At 35.4% G+C, this 13346-nt stretch overlaps 1 pseudogene; it reads left to right on the forward strand.

Annotated features, from left to right (window-relative positions):
* LOC149570255 (protein LATERAL BRANCHING OXIDOREDUCTASE 1-like) overlaps positions 1-13053 on the forward strand; it is a 76010-nt pseudogene extending 62957 nt beyond the window's left edge.
* The last annotated feature ends 293 nt before the right edge of the window (positions 13054-13346 follow it).

Raw genomic sequence — 13346 nt, forward strand, 5'->3', positions numbered from 1 at the left:
AAGTAGAGATTAATACAGAAGGAATTATGAGCTTAATGAAAAATACTATTCCAAAGGAAATGATTGAGTTAGAAAGGATATTCAACATGGAACAATTCAATGAATTTCAATATCAACCCACATGAGGTGCTGAATGTGAAAAGGTAAATTTGGGAATAGAGGATTGTCCCAAAGTAGTTCATATTGGGAAAGTTTGCACACCTAAGGAGAAGGCAGATATATTGAGTTTGACAAGGGAATTTCCAAATGTGATTGCTTGGGGATATGAAGATTTGAAAACATATGATCCTTCCATCATCACACATACAATTCCACTAAAGGAAGGGAGTAAGCCATTCAAGTAGAAACAAAGACTAGTCAACCCTTTGTTAGAAGCATTGATATATTAGGAAGTAAAGAAGTTGCTAAGTGCACAAATTATCTTCCTAATGAGGCATTCAACGTGGTTCAGCAATCTCATCCCAATTAGGAAGAAAAATAGTCAGATAAGGTTATGTGTTTATTTAAAAAATCTAAATAGAGCATTAGAAAAGGATAATTATACATTTCCACCCCTAGATGAGGTCTTGCAAATTGTAAATGGAGCAAAATGATGTCATTTATGGATGGATACTCAGGATACAATCAAGTGATAGTTGAAGAAGATAGATAGATTGAAGATGACTTTCACCACAAAGTGGGGAACATTTTCATACACGAGGATGCCTTTTGGCCTGATCAATGCGGGTGCAACATTTCAAAGGGCCATGGATTATGCTTTCAAGGAATTAAAAGAAAATAGCATTATCATTTACATGGATGACATCACAGTATTTTCAAAGAATAGAGAAGATCACATTCTAGATTTGAGGAAAGTTTTCACAAGATGTAGAAGGTATAGAGTCTCTCTAAATCCAAAGAAATGTATGTTCAGAGTTACCGAAGGAAAATTGTTGGGACATGTAATTTTAGAAAGAGGTATCATGATAGATCTAGAGAAAGTGGAAGCAATTTCCAAACTTGGCATGCCAGCTGGCAAGAAAGAGCTCAAATCTTTCTTTGGGAAGATAAACTTTGTGAGAAAGTTCATATCTGCATTTGCAAAGATTGTAAAACCAATGAATGACATGTTGAAGAAGGATGCAATAGATTAGACTCCAATAGAAAAGAACGAATTTGAATAAATAAAGCATGCTATCATTAACGCGCTAGTTCTGGTAATCCTAGATTATGAGAGGCTATTCAATATATATTATTTTACCTTTGATGATGCATGTGTGGCCATTCTAATGTAGAAGAATGAGGTAGATGAAGAGCACCTGATAGCATTCATGAGTGAAACTTTTAGAGAAGCTAGATTGAATTATCCAAATGTGGAGAAACAAGATTATACCTTGGTGAGGGCAATGAAGAAATTCAGGCATTACATCTTGAGAAGAAAAGTACATGCAATTGTGCATGAAACAGTAGTAAAGACTCTTTCAATGCAAAATGATCTTGGAGAAAGAAGAAGCAACTAGGTCACCACTATCTAGGAATATGACATAGAGATTCAACCAATGAAGTTGGTTAGAGGAAAACAATTGCACAGACCATGGCATTAGAAGGGCTAGGATTTGTGCAATAGGTTTATGAATTGGAGGTTGTCCACCCTAAGAAATGGTATCAGACATGATCAATTAATGTGGAGAAACAAGCTTATGCCTTGGTGAAGGCAATGAAGAAATTCAGGCATTACATCTTGAGAATAAAAGTACATGCAATTGTGCCTGACATAGTAGTAAAGACTCTTTCAATGCAAAATGACCTTGGAGAAAGAAGAAGCAACTGGGTCACCACTATCTAGGAATATGACATAGAGATTCAACCAATGAAGATGGTTAGAGGAAAACAATTGCACAGACCATGGCATTAGAAAGGCTAGGATTTGTGCAATAGGTTTATGAATTGGAGGTTGTGCACCCTGAGAAATGGTATCAAGACATGATCAATTATTTGTTAAATCATTGGTGCCCTTCACATTTGAATCTAGTATAGAAAATGGAAATAAGATTCAAGAGAAAAAGATACATGCTACAAGGAGTAGTGTTATACAAGAAAAATCATGAGGGGATGTATTTGAGATGTGTTAGAAAGGAAGAAGCTAGGAACATTTTGGAACATTTTCACGATAAATGGGGAATAGCACATGGATCAAATTTGGCTACAAAAAATTGGATACTAAGGGTCGGCTACAATTACCCAACCTTGTTCAAAGACACTCACAAGCACATAAAGACTTGTCATGTTTTCCAAATTTTGGGAAAGGGTGAGAGGAATCTGGCAATGCCTTTGTGGCCAATCATCGAGGTGAGACCTGTTGCGATGTGGGGACTAGACTTCATTGGTCCTATCAATCCAAATTCCTTAGTGCAACATGGGTATATTCTAACTGCCACTGGCTATTGTATTTAGTGTTTAGAAGCTCAAGCTTTCAAGAATTGCACTCTTGAGATTGTCACTAAATTTTTAGAGGAAAAGATCACCACCAGGTTTGTTTGTCCTTCTACTTTTGTTTGTGATAATGGTTCTACTTTCACTTCTTTGAAATTTCATAAATGGGCATTCAACCATAGGATCATTTTAAAATTTTCATCAGGTTACTATCCCTAGGGTAATGGCCTAGCAAAATCCACAAACAAGAAACTTTTGACTATAATTGGAAAACTTTTAGATAGGAACCCAAGAGATTGGCACACATAGCTAAGATACACTTTGTGGTCCAATAGAACAAGAATTAAAGAGTCCATAGGAATCACACCTTATCATTTGGTTTATGGACAAGACCCTATATTCCTAATTCAATTGAAAATCCCAACTTTAAGATTCATGCAAGAATACAATGATGAGAATGAAGATAGAGTCCAAGTTAGGTTAGCTTAACTAATGCAACTAGGTGAAAAAAGAGACAAAGCCCTAGAAAAATTTGCAAAACATCAAGAGGTAGTAAAATGTTGGTTTGATAGAAAAGTGCAAAATAAGGCCTTTAGGATCTCTAACTTGGTCTTATATTGGGACAAAGCCAATGAAAAGAAAGGAAAACATAATAAATTTGACAAAATTTGGAAGGGTTCTTTCTAGATTGAAGAAATTATCAAAAATAATGCATCTACACTCAAGACACTCACTAGTGGAGATGTCCCATTGCCTGTCAATGGAAAATTCCTCAAGCATTATTTACAAGCCTATGACTCCATCTGAAGCCCTTTTGTACATAGTTAGAATAGGCTTGCTTTCGGTTAGTAGTTAGTTTGTTTTTTTTCATTCTTTAGAATAGAGTTTTTCTTTGGACCATTTGTCCCAAGGGTTAGAGTAGTTTCCCTTTCAGTTGGTTAGAGTAGTTTCTTTCAATTGTTTAGTTTAGGTGTTGTGAGGGAGCTTGAGTTTGATTTGCATCAAGTCATTTGACTTGAAATCTTTTAGCTTCCCTTAGTTGGAGATTGTTTTGGTTTTGGTCCTTTGCAAGTGCAAAGGGGGTCCATGTTATCACTCGTGGGCGAGGTATGTAGATTTTACATTTTTGGTGACAAAATAGAGTCTATCTTTTTTGTTGGAAATGATTGAAATGATCATAAGAACAATTGTTGGAATAATATATGGAAAAGAATGTCCTCAATAATTATTTTGTTATTGATGTCAAACTTGCTACTTGCAGGGATGACAATTGCTTTAGTGATCCAAATACTATCAATTAGTTGATTGTCAAGGTGGAGGCAATCAATAAGATGTAACTAGAACACCTAGAGAAAGGTTGAAGTTATGATGTTGTAATGAAGTACAAGGATCAGTCAAGCTATTAATGAAATAGTGTATTGGATGACATACTAAAAGATATAAAGAATGAGCACACTGAAACATATCAAAGATCTAAGGTTTTAGCTAAGTCTTTTGTAAAGCTCAAGCTAAGTTTGTTAAAAAGAAAGTGCCGAGCAAGTTCAAGTGCCAAGCAAGTTCAAGTGTCAAGCAAGTTCAAGTGCCGAGCAAGTTCAAGTGCCAAGCAAGTTCAAGTGCCGAGAAAGTTCAAGTGCCAAGCAGGTATAGGTGCCGAGTAACACAGAGGTGCCAAGCACCAGTAACTCAATGATGTCGAGTAACACAGAGGTGCCAAGAACCAATAACTCAATAATGCCGAGTTGCTGCATTATTTAGAAAATTGAAGATTCGCTAGATCTAAGCTGACAAAGTTGTTATCTAGAAATTTTTTAATTAAAAGGAAGATAAGAATGATAAGCTAGTGGCACAGAAAATCATGTAGAACATTTTCAAAGTACAGTTGGTGAAGAAAACAAGATATGGGGTAGATACATTGTATCCTACCTAATCCATTTTGAAATCCTAAAATTGGAAAGGAGAATTAAGTGGCAAAGGCAAATCAGACTTGTATATAAGAAGGCATAAGTTAATGAAAATAATGTGGAAGAGAGCAGAATAGAGGGGATAGTGAGAGAGAGAGAGCCGTGGTCAAACATGAAAGCATGAAATGTTGAAGAATGAGCTAAGGAGAAGATAACATAGGAAATCTGTTTGGAAATATGACCACAAGGATGATTTCATTGGTAGAATGAGTAAGAAGACTCAAGGAGACGAAGCTTGAGAGGGAGACAAGCAGCTGCAAAGTATGTTGTAAGTTATGTCAGATCAAAAGACCATTATCATTACTTTCTAGAAATTGTAACAATAAGATAATTCCTATGGACTTAGGTTGGTTTAACAGCCATTAGATAAATCCTTTAACAGGGTGACATTCCAAGTGAATGTTCTAAAGACCTTTAACCAGGCCCATTCCTAACAGTTTGGTGAAATCCTCTAACAAGGTCACATTTAACAGTGTGTTGTAAGCCTTTAATAGGGCAGGCTCTTAATAGGGCATCACTGGATTTAACAGTGTGTTGTAAGCCTTTAATAGGGCAGGCTCTTAATAGGGCATCACTTCAAAAGAGTGAGAATCAAGTAGCATGTTACTAGTGGTTTTTCCCAAATTGGGTGTCCACGTAAATCATTGTGTCATGTGTTGATCTTGAATGTTTTATCTTTGCATGATGATTTATAGTAATTTTCTTATATGAATGATTTAAGTTTGAACAGATGAAAAGGGTATGGATTTATTAAAAAAGGGATCAATAGGGCATTTTGGACCTTGAATAACTGATTCACCCCCCCTCTCAGTTATTCTAAATAATTCTAACATTTTTCATTTCTTGAATACATTCAATAAGGTTTAGAGATTAAAGGGTGTGCTTAGTTATTAATCTATGGTGGGACTTGTACTAAATTTGGGTCAAACTCGATAGAGGTTCTTAATTTATCTCTGGCATGGTTACAACATTCTACTCACACTTAATTGCTCTATGTTCTTGGTGTTTTGAAATGAAATTGGACTTAGTAAAAATCATACACCTACTTCAATGCCACTATGGTCTTCCAAACCCTCTACAATCTTCATTTCCTGCAAGCCAAACAAAAGATTGAGAAAAAATAGAGAAAATATTATACAAAAGATTAAAAGCAATATCAAAGTGAAAATAAAGATGAAATTTGGTTAAAGGGTGTGCAATCATCTCTATCGGTGCTACAAAAATAATCACTAAATGTAGAATCATGATTGTGGTACCACAACAATAAATCCATTGGGGCTACAGACCCCTGACTAGCAGTGAGGCTCTATCCAAGTTGCTTTTGAATTAAGGATATTACAACAACTAAGTTTAATGGATCTGAGAGATTATCAAGTTCTTGTTGAGTAGGGAATAAATCATTTGCACACATGTGAGTAACTTATGGTCAGGATGCTTAAGTTCAATTTGAGATTCCTTTCCCTTGTTGAGTGCTTGTTCTTAAGTGGATTTTTGGATAGGCCATCCTAAGATTTTTCTTTTCTGAGTTATTTATTTCTTGAAATGTTCAGGAAAATTTCACCCATGGAGTCGCCAGATGTTGTGAGGTTTTCACACCATCGCCCCAAAACTTTGGGGACCCCCCTTTTTTTCTTGATTGCCTTTGCAATAGTTTTTAAGGTTGTCCAAAAATTGTGTGTTTTAAAATTTTTTAAAGTCTTGGACACCTTCGGGCCTGGAGGGAGAAAGGTTAGATTTATTTTCACCTAGTTTCAACTTGATTTTCCAGAAGGATCAATTTCATCCTTAGGTCAAACCAAATTTCAAAGAACAACACTTGGCAAGGTAAAATTGTAAATTTTGTACTTAGATGATTTTTTTTGAAAATTTGGATATAATTGTATAAATTTGAATAATTTTCAAAAAATGAAATTTGTTAGATTTAGGTTTTTGGAAAATCTTGAATTTTTTTCAATGAGAAATTTTTCTTTTATGATGATGAAACCAAATTGCAAAATCAATTTTAGGCTCTAATGAAATGATTCACTTTTTTTAAAAGAATTAGAATGGCATAGAAAAATTGATTTGAATTGAATTGTAAAAATTGGCATCAAATGGATTAATTTTTTCTTGTCATTTTTAAGTCTTTAATGAAATTAGTAATTTAATATTGAAAAATGGCTTTTGGCTTGCCAAATCTGATTTTTAATGATATATTAATTACTAAATCATCATTAAATGGAAACATTTAGCATCTTCAATTTACTTTATTTTTGCAATTTTAGTCTAATTGGCAATTTAAAAAAGTAAATTTCATTTTGGCAAAGTTAATTTTTGGCTAAGCATTTAATTGGGAGCTAGTTTTATGTTCTAATTAATGTTTTTTATTGCTCCTAGGGTCCCAGTTGGCCAGCTAAGAAAGATGAGTAAGTGGGGAATAAGAGGAAGCTCTTCCCCCTTATTTCTTCATTCCTCACTCCTCCTCTTTGGTGCTTGGGTGATTTTTCCTGAGATCATATTTCCTCTTCCTTGAGTGATTTTGCAAAGGAAAATTGGCATTTTTCTTAGGTGATTCTTTTCAACTAGGGTAGATTGGCATTGTGTTGGCATTTTTTAAGGATGATTTGGAGCTGCTCCCCCATGTTTGGTGATTTTTTGAGGGCAGATCTGTACTTCATTTTGGCAATTTTTCTACGATAGAATCCTCATACTTGGTAGCTTCTCTAGGGTAGATTTGAAACTTTTTATTGCTAGGAAATTTTTGAAAAGTATAATTTTTGCTATGGAGCTACGATTTCTACCGTAATTTGGGCAATTTTATTTGGAGGAGGTTATTGTGATCAAAGGTCTAATTTTTTTGGGCAAATGGTGGACAATTTCAAAGGATTAAAATTCTAATTATTGCAAGAGGTTTTGAATCTCCTAAGATCTGATCCTAAATTCCAAAATAAGACTTGACTATTGGTAAAGGTAATTTCAAATCATTTAGAGTTGAAAGGGGTCCTTAAGTAGATTTCTCTCTTTCATTCTTGTCTAGACATTCTGTCCCTTGGTTCTTCTTGCATTCATCATCCACCAATTCATCATCCCATCATAGGTTGAAGTTTGGAGATTGATAAGTGTAGAATTCATGATAGGACATTTGAAGAGGTAGAAATAAGCTAGACCACCCTAGGAATGAAGTTGGGAGATATAAGTGTAGTCCATCCTAAGGTAACACAGAGGCATAAATAAGTGGTAGTCCTACCCTTAGGTTGAAGATTAGAGATTGATGAGTGTAGCGATAGGGTATTTGGCAAGGTAGAAATAAGTGTAGAATCCATCAATAGAAAGAAGGTTGGAGATAGATAAGGGTAGTCCATATCACTTAGAATGAAGGGGCATAAATAAGTTTTTAGGATGGTAGATGTTAGCATAAGCAAGAACCCTAAGGGAACAAACACTAGGAAAGACAAAGAGGATCATATGATGCCCAAAATAGCTTTCTTCTCAAAAATGAGGCAAATAACCAATACCAATGTTAGTACAGTAAATATGCTATAGATAAAGGATAGACTAAAGGAAGGAAAATCCCCCTTGGCAAAGAAGATATACATAAGTGGAATTGTATATGTAGTAGCTTTTCCTCCTACCTTGCCTTATCCAAAATTGGTTAAGGAATGTGCATCCAAGTCTGATCTAATTAGTAAATCCATCATTTTAGATGAAGGGAAGAGGACATTGGCCAGTATTAGTGGATAGGAAATCGAAGAAACATTTAGCATTCCCTAGTACAAGAGCATGATAGTGATGATGATGGATCAGATAGCCAAATCATTTTAGGATAATTAGGAGGCTTATTTCATGCATCTAAAATAGGATTGGCTACATGAGGGAAAGAAAGGAGTAACCAGATCATCAAGCCTCACAGTGGTAGATTTCAAATCAAAATACAACAATCTCATTGTGTTCCTTAGCCAGATCATGGGTCTAGCTCAAGGTATGCAACTCAAAAATTGGATGTACGTCTTTATTGATGAAATTGAAAAAAGGAAAAAGAAGATTTGATTAGGCTAGGATCATAAGCAAGAATCTAGAGTTTCAACTTAGAACCATACAAAACCAAAAGTAATTCTACATGGGATCCTATCTATTTTACCCAATTGCTAGATTGTATAAGTGTCTGAGACTTAAGGCCTTAAGAGAAATTGGTAGTGGGTTGGGGCAATATTTGGTGCATGAATGCTATCCACCACTTCATTTTCACAACAACAAGGATTACAAAGTGTTTTGTGATGCCTTTGGAAAGAGGCTTTCATTAGAAGTAGAAGCAAAGATAAAGAAATATGGGAGTCGGTTCATTCAATTTCCATAATTCACTTATAGGAGAGTAGCAACAAGTACAGTTTGTCCCAGGAGACTTCCAAGGTACCTACCTAACAAGGTACCTACCTGACAAGGTAGTTTTGGTGGAATTGGCTAGGCACTTTTAGGATTATGATAGGATAATGAGATTTGAGGGTAAGACATAGATTCCCTTATCATTTGGAATTGGCAATGATAGTTGCCCCAATTGTGTTGCCTTTGCAGCTACAGAGAAAGAATTGGAATGGTATCATCTAGGATGGTATGTTCCAACTATAGAAGACTTTTGGGCCAATGCCAAGGATGACTTTCATGTGAGAAAGCTAGCTTTCTCTAGATTTTCAGTGAACATGACGAGAGATATCAAATGGAGAGGCCTTGATATTCTTGATCAACTGGAAGATGATGGAGATATGTTGAGAGAAGATTATGATACAATAAAAGGAACAAAGTTGAATCCAGTGGATTGGGATGATCATCAAGATCCTTCCTTGGAGGTAGTCACAAGGATAGTAGATTTACATATCAAGTCATGGTATAATGGAAAGTTAAAAAATCTACAAAATCAAAGGGTACCCCTTACTTATGAGAAGGTGAAGCCAAAAGAGGGTCCAACAAAATTAGTTAGATAGAAGGGTGAAGAAAGTAGCCAACAATAGGAAGTAGTTAGAAGCAAGAAAAGAGCTTTCGAGGTTGAGAAAAGAAAAGAACATATAGAACCTCCAACAAAGAGATAGCATGTGGCACCATCAAGGGAAAGCATGATTGAGGCTAGAAGCTAAGAGGTGAATTCAAGTGATAAAGGGACCATGGTAGAGGTGAGTTCTAATTCAAAATCAAGTGGTTACAATGAGAGCACCAAGTATTCTCCTCTCTTAGAAAACCAACAAGGAGATGATATGGCATTAACTAGTGGAGAAGAAGATGGACCAATTGATATTGAGGAGATAAGTTAGGTTCCTAAGGCCATTGGTGATGCTTTGCTTGTCAAACCAAATCTAGATTTGGAGAGATGTACTGCACCACTATGGTAAATGACAATGGTCATGCCAAGGGGTGAGGTAGTGACTTCCCAAATAGCTGAAGATATCCAAGAATTAATAGAAAAGGGTGATAGCAAGAACCAAATAAAAATGGAAAAAAATGGTAGCAAAGGTTATTAGGGTTGATATTGATGGTCACTAAAAAGTTCAGGTTGCTATACCAATAGTTAACAAGGCATTGGATGAGATTTTGGTCCAAGATAATGAGATAGTGGAAGACAACTTGGGAAGAAGCACAGATGATATGGAATGCGAGGAGATCTAGGAGGGTATAGCTTCAATCAAAGAAAGGTTGAGGAAGGAAAATGTAAAGATCATAAAGTTGGAGGTTGAGAACAAATATTGGAGAGATTGCTAGCCTATCCAATAGTTGCACTAGGCAGCCCTTCTTCAAGATAGCTGAAACACCCTAGAAGAGATATCAACTTAGCTACATGAAGTCAAGGGATAGAGTCCATGATGCAATCCAAGATGGGAAAAATTTCTTGCCTTCCTTTATCTCAACATTCCAATAATTAGTGACCATTAGAAACAAATTTAAAGTATTTGAAGATAAGTGGAAGGATTTCCTTCCAATTGAGGATTTAACTATTCCTAGGCTACAGGCATTCATTGGGTTGTAAGACCAGAGACATATTTGGAAAGGGCCAGGTTGGTTGATGAAAGAGGATTGAGTATGGTTGAGTCTTGGTTTGTTTCCTTGAACACCAGATTGAGAATACTCAAAGGAGATATAGAATGTAGTTGCACAACACAACCCAAGTGTCGACACTTCAATTTCAACCATGATGAGTGACGTTGGAGTGGCACTTGATTTTGAAGACATCAGAGAAGAATACATTAATGAGACAAGACTTGGATCAAGATTGGATGAGTTATGAAAGGTTTCCATCAAGAAGAAACATTTGGGCACCCTTTCCTCCCTCAATGCCTTTATTAGATTTGCAAATGAGTATGAGAAGGACTAGGGAAAGATACTACAAGTAGCAAGCATCATGATGAAATCCGCTGAGCTTAAGATAAAGCATACACCTTGCCCTCCCATGGAGGAAATTAATGAGAGGCTAGCTAGGTTCATTGCCTTAGCCAAAATAAAAAAAGAAAAAGGGAGATTTAAATTAGAAGATCATTTGATGTAAGCCCAAGTGGCAATTTCTCTTTCTTCTAGGGTAGGACAAGTGTCTAATTCTAATTAGTTACCATTTTGGTGCCTTCTCATTAGTTGCCACATTTTCATTTTTTTTCCTTGGTCCATTGAGGAGGTGGCATCTTCTCATTGGCCGATGGGGTGGTAACCCTAATTAGGGTTTCTAGGATTCAATTTGGATCATTGAGTGTGTTTTTGATCTGTACCATCGGTTGTACATTTTGACCTCTATATAAGGCTATTTGCACTCATTTGTAATGGTCAAAGAAAATTGTTGCAAGGATAATGCCAAAATTTGTTATTTGTTTCTCATTTTTGTGACTCACATGGTGATTAAGAGCCTTTGGTATTATTACAATGTTTCTACTTCCAAATAGTTAGAGTAAAATTTCTTTTCAAGGTGTTGAGTTGGTTGCATTTCAAGTTTTTAAGTAAGAGTAAAGTAGATGGATAGTTGCATGAGAGCATTAGTAGATGTTTTATAGGGATCAATACTAGGCCACTAGCATCTTAGTAGCTTGTTGGGAAGCTTTGTGTGGTAAAATAGTTTATTTTCCTTTGAATCATTGCATCTATGGAGGTGGAGCCACCATTTAAATTTCATTAGATTTGATCCCAATCCATCTGCTAATCTTCCATTCATAGGAGTAGGAGTAGAATAGAAAGTAGTTTAAGAGTTAGAATCTTGAAGAAGAACATTCACCCTCCATCACCATCACCTTCCCATCAAAATCATCTTACATTCACACTGAATCACCATCACCTTCACTCCACCAAAGTCCAAATCATCTTCAAGCAAATAGTGTAAGGCCACCTACGTGATTACTAGCAAATCACATTGATAAAACTGAGTTTGTATCCACATCTATAACGAACATTGGAGTTATTCTCATGTCCCCATGAGTATTAACTTTTCAAGAGAGGAATTTTGTGTTTGATACTCCATATCAAATATTCAATTTCTAATATGTTATGTAGTGGTACAAAAACTAACATCAACATTATCTAGTGCTAGAAGGAGGGATGAAAGTGTTTTGTTTGAAGATTTTTGGGTATTCAACTATGAAGAAGAGTGGTGCTTCCTAGATCAAATTAACCTAAAGCAACTTGGAGGACACTGCAAGATCATATTGTAGCCAGTTTGTGCTCAATTGCTTGGGAGGAAAGTGACAATAATAGAGAGTATCTGGACACCATTGACATATTGAATCAAGAGGAAAGGAAAGCATGAGCTATTGAAAGGAGAATTTTGTTGATCTCATGCTGGAAAAATATCACTGAATTGATTTTTTCCTTTTTTTGTTGCAATAAGTCTCTAGTGACTATAGGTGTATATATATATATACCTAATTACACTACCCATTTGTTGCAGAGAAACTATGGATAAATACACTCTTGAAATTAAAAAGCTTTTCAAGACAATTTTTTGCCTTTTATCAAAGAAAATTGGGCTAAAACCCAACACTTTCATTAAAATATGTGGAGAAATATATCAAGCAATATGAATTAATGACTACCCCTCCTGTCTAAGACTAGATCTTGTATTACGAATAAGCCCTCACGCAGATGGGAGTGCTTTGACAATGCTACTGTAGGATGATGACATAATGGGGCTATAGATAAGTAAGGATGCAAAATGGGTTTCTATTCAACCCATCCCTGGTGTCCTGGTCATCAATATTGGGGACATTCTTGAGGTAATAAGGATATTTATTAGCTATCTTTGGCTATAAGAATTTGTACGATGTTAAATTTTTTCAAAGATTATTCCTATAGGTATGTAAGTGTGATTTTTTGGGTGTAATTTTTTAATTATTGTAGGATTTAAGACTATTTTTTGTTAAACAAAACTCTCTTCTCCTCATTCTTGATTATGTATTTACCTAGATTTGATAACTTGGGATCAATGGTTGATGCACCTGATTGATAACAAATCAAAACTTGTTATTGTGTTTTGATCTAGATACTAAGCAATGGAAAATATAAGAGCATTGAGCATAGAGCAATCACAAATATAGACAAAGATCATGTATCCATTGTCATGTGTTATGCTCAAAGTAAGGAAGCAAAATTGGGTCCTACTCCAGAGCTCATAAATGGGTTGAATCCCTGTCATTTCAACAATGCCTTTTGTTTCAATAGTAGATCTAGTTGCCTCTGGTACTAGCACATTTAGTGTAGGCTTCAACTCAATCCTAGCAAAAACCACTCTTGATGCACCCTTGGCAAAAGAAAATTTAGGATAAACATTACTAATAAATGTAATGACACACTAGTTTAGTGAATGTGAAATGTCTTAAGAATACTTATTCATTATTTTCATTTTTTAGGGTTATTATCAAGTGGTTCCAACACAATAATCTAGACTGCAAATAGTCAATAATGCATTTATGACTTGTTGATTTATTTAGGACTGTTAATGTCGTATAATATTAACATTGTTATATGTTGTTGATAAAG

Source organism: Cupressus sempervirens, chromosome 3 (genome assembly GCF_028749045.1).
Source record: "Cupressus sempervirens isolate cs-2001-9-10 chromosome 3, ASM2874904v1, whole genome shotgun sequence".
NCBI lineage: Eukaryota > Viridiplantae > Streptophyta > Pinopsida > Cupressales > Cupressaceae > Cupressus > Cupressus sempervirens.